The sequence below is a fragment of the Gracilinanus agilis genome, chromosome 1, assembly GCF_016433145.1.
Source record: "Gracilinanus agilis isolate LMUSP501 chromosome 1, AgileGrace, whole genome shotgun sequence".
Lineage (NCBI taxonomy): Eukaryota > Metazoa > Chordata > Mammalia > Didelphimorphia > Didelphidae > Gracilinanus > Gracilinanus agilis.
Genome location: NC_058130.1, coordinates 132,409,157 through 132,413,797, shown reverse-complemented (window position 1 = coordinate 132,413,797; position 4,641 = coordinate 132,409,157).

Here is a 4,641-nt window from a genome sequence, read left to right as displayed (position 1 = left end):
TTACAAAAGTGAATAATATGGAAATAGGATTTGAGTGATATGCATGTATAACCCAGTGGAATTGCTTGTCAGCTCAGGGAGAGGGGAGGGAAAAGGGGAGACAAGAATCATGTAACCATGGAAAAAAAAATAAAAGTAAACAAAATAAAACTTTTACATAAAAATAAATGTACCCAATATATACATGGGGAAATAGACTATTTCCCCCACTACAAAAGAAAAGATAAATACAAGGACCCCCCCAAAATGCTTTGACGGTAAACTAAAAGAAGCAGCAGTAATAACTTGCAATAACTGTTTTACTATGCTTGGCAAGGTTGGGGTAAAGTAGACGGTGGAGTTGCTAAGGTGTCATTTCAAATTTCACCTTGGCCTCATATTGTATAAACCATTCTCTTCTAGGTCCATGTCTTCTAGCAATCCTGGCCACAGGCTGAATTTATATATTCTGGCTGGTGGTTATCTTTTTCTTCTAGAAAAACTGTAATGGGATATAGAGACTCCCCCCTCTCTCTCCCCCACCCCTCTGCCCCCAGCACTGATTGAAGTGCCAGGACTTCTCAATACTTGAACTCATGAGGTTGCCTCCACTCCTAGACCCATCCTTCTTGGAATTCTCACAGGTTCATTTATCTTTATTGCTTAGTCACTTCTGATCGGATATAGACGCAATCAAGTGACAGAAGCAGCCAGAGGTTGAGGCTCATATTTGCCCAGCTGAGTCACTGCTCTACCTGCATAACTATTTAGTTGCCATTATTTCTGGTATGGGGAAGGCTAGCTTTTCCCTGCCCTTCCTAGGGAGTGTTAGAACTACCTGATATCATCTGAAAAGCTAAACAGAGAGGAAAAGAAGGTGGAGTCATTCCTTTTTAAAAGATTTATTGAGTGGGCTCTGGTTTAGTGGCACCCTCCTCAGACTGTAGACATCACTCAAGGTGAGGACCAAGGGACCATCTAAGGTTAGCAATGTCATCCCTAAGTGACAAATCCTTCAGAGGTAAACAGATATTTCCCTGAAAGTGGTCAGGATACCTTAGTATTCACTTCATGGGATGGCTTTGCATGCCCAGACCTAATGCATGCTCCATGGGGTACAATCCCCAATATACTAGTGTAAAATGAAAGTGATAAGTGCATTAGATAGGAATGCCCATCTGAGGACACAGAAAAGAAAGAAACAGAGAATGCCTTAATTAAAGGATCCTTTGGGTTAAATAATGCTATGAGCTTTATGGAAAGAGATACTCTAAAATATTGTTGGTAGAGCTGTGAACTGGTCCTGTGTTGCTAGAAAACAATTTGGAATTTTGGGAAGAGAAAACTAAACTATTCATACACTTTGACACAGATTCTACTTAAGGAGCCTAGGATGCAGTGACATAAGGTAGGGTAGAAATGTAGGAAAGTTCAAAAACAATAGGTTGAATTCAAAGTTTCTTCTGTGTTAAAGCCCTCATTTCCTCTTTCATCCTTCCCTTCATAGGGTTTTAAGGGCAGGGGAAGGTCCTTGTCAAATTCTCTGGCTCCTTTGAGCTTAAAGAGCACTTTGTATTTCTTTTATTGTGGTTCCTTCTCTTCTGAGATGAGGGTCTAGGTGTAGACCACTGCATACAATGCAGGACTTGGTTGATGTGGCAGCTTTGCTGAACTGGGTCCCCCCCTTTTTAAAACTCTAGGTCTATACCCCAAGAGATCAATAAAAAAGAAAGATCTCATGTACACCAAACTATTTATAGCAGCACTTTAATAGGGGTAACAGTAAAGAAATAGAAACAAATAGATTTCCATTCATTAGGGGATGGATAACGAAGTTGTGGTACCTGAATGTAATGGGCTATTACTATACCAAAAGTGATGAATACGATTAGCATGGGAGTAGTCATATGAACTGATGCAAAGTATTTGGAAATAGCAAAACAATATTCATAATGGTTACCACAATGTAAATAGAAAGGATAATAACAAAGCCATCTAAACTTAGCACTGTGAAATTATTATGACTAAACTTGGCTCCAAAGATGAGCTATACGAATGAGCCTCCTTCCCTTCTGTGCAGAGGTGGGGGACTATGGATGTTGAGCACTGCATACAGTGTTGGATTTGGTTGAAGTGTTGGTTAGTTTTACTCCTCCTCACCACCCTTTTAAAAAATTCTTAATTGGGAGTAGCTGGGTGGTTCAGTGGACGGAGACCCAGGCCTAGAGATGGGAGGTCCTAGGTTCAAAGTTGGTCTCAGACACTTCCTAGCTATGTGACCCCAGGCAAGTCACTTAACCCTCATTGCCTAGCCCCTTGCCACTCTTCTGCCTTGGAACCAATACACAGCAGTGGTTCTAAGATGGAAGGTAAGGGTTTAAAAAAAAAAGAAAAAATCTTAGTTATAAGGAAGAGTTTTCTTGAAAGAAGAGAAAGGAGAGATAGGGAAATGTAAGTGATTAAAAACCAATAAAACTTTAAAAAATTTCCTTCAAAGAATACTCAGGTTAATGAATGACCTTGTTGGGTAAATCTACTGTCTTTCCTAAAGCTTTCCCCTTCCTCTTTCAATACAACTGGTTTCTCCTCCCCTCATAACCTACAATCTTTTTTCTCTGGAGTGAAATGACAATTATTGCTTGGCCCTTGATCATATAACTCCCTTTTCCATTATTGTCTTTACTCAGTCAGCCCATATTTGTTGAATGCCATCTGTGTGCTGAGAGAGGAATAAAGAAACTTATAAGCTAGTGAGGAGAAAAAACATCTATGCAAAAATAATGGGATAGGAGAAGTACAAAGTGTTCCTTAAGTTCAGAAGAACCTGAGAATTTGACAAAGACCTTCTCCTGCCCTCAAAACCTTTATTAACAAATGGAAAAACAAGGGGGCAGTTGGGTAGCTGGGTAGCTCAGTGGATTGAGAGCCAGGCCTAGAGATGGGAGGTCCCAGGTTCACATATGGTCTCAGACACTTCCTAGCTGTGTGACCCTGGGCAAGTCACTTGATCCTCATTGCCTACCCTTACCACTCTTCTGCCTTGGAGCCAATACACAGTATTGACTCCAAGATGGAAGGTAAGGGCTTAAAAAAATAAAATTAAAACAATTAAAAAAAAAGAAATGGCAAAACAGGAGATGAGAGCTTGAACACAGAAGAAATTGTGATTTCAACTTATTATTTTTTATATTAACTTTCCTGTGTTTCTTCCCTATCTTATTTGGCTTTTTAAGGCAGGAATTTTGTTTTAAACCTTTCCCTACTATTCTATGAATTTAGCAATTTTTTGTTTGTTTTAAAGTCTTTTAATATCTCTCTCTTAAATAACACAAAAAGATTGCAGCTTTTCTGAGACAGGGGATGAGAACAACTAGGGAAAAGGAGAAGAAAGAGAGCTTGGGACTTGTGGCACCTGTCATGGCAAGGCAAGCAGAGATTGCAATGGTGGAAGGGTAGGTCTGGGCACCAAAGCCAAAGATAGCTCAGCTTGTATACATTAGGTGTATTTGGAAAGTGATGAGAAAAATTTAGGAAGTTCATAGGATAATAGATATAAAGAGAGATCCTTGATGTTATTTAGGACTTGTTTTACAGATGAAGGCAATAGGGCTCAGAAAAGGAATTTGCCTAAGGTTACAAAGGTAGTTAAATGGCAGAGGCAGGACTTGAATTCAGATCTTCTGACTTCAAATTTGTTATGTTTTCTCATGCTAGTACTAGCATTTCTAAGTGCTTTAAGGTTTCCAAGCACTCATCTCATCTGATTCATTTGATCTGAGGTAGGTATTATTTTTATTCTCATTTTGCAAATGAGAAAACTTAGTCTGATAGAGGTTAAATGACTTATCCAGAGTCACACAGCTGAATAAGTATCTGGGGCTGAATTTGAACTCAGGACTTCCTGATTCCAAATCCAACACTCTCTACTGAGGCCACCTAGATGCTTCATGTTGTTGTTAAGTCATTTTTTTTTAGTCATATCTAACTCTCTGTGACCCTATTTGAGGTTTTATTGGCAGAGATACTAGAGTAATTTGCCATTTCCTTCTCCAGTTTATTTTACAACAGAGGAAACTGAGGGAAACAGGATTAAGTAACTTGTCCAGCATCACATAGCTACTAAGTGTCTAGGCTAGATTTGAACTCAGGAAGACAGCTTCCTGACTCCATTCTCAGCACTCTGTATCACCTAGTTGCCCCAGATGCTTTGTAATATTACATAATATGATGTAATTAGGATAATTGATAGAAACCACTGTTTTGACCTGTATCATATAAGATGAGTCAGGGAAAAACTGATTGATGTTTTGCCTGAACTATCCAGATAATGTTTTAATATTCTATTTGGCCTTGCCCTCCAGAGTTGTTCCTAAAGAGCAAATTGGTCTAAGGCCTACCTTTGAAGATAATTATCTTGTAGGAGAAAATGTCATTTTTTCCCATGATACCACAACTTGTTTGTGACAGTAAATAACTGATATTTGCTTGGCATATTGACTTGTATGTGCTGTCACACAGGAAAAAATCCAGTCAAAGGAGTTGAATTAGTAGAGTATAGGACTCTGCCATAGGTTCTTTCTTTTTCTTTCTTTCTTTCTTTCTTTCTTTCTTTCTTTCTTTCTTTCTTTCTTTCTTTCTTTCTTTCTTTCTTTCTTTCTTTCT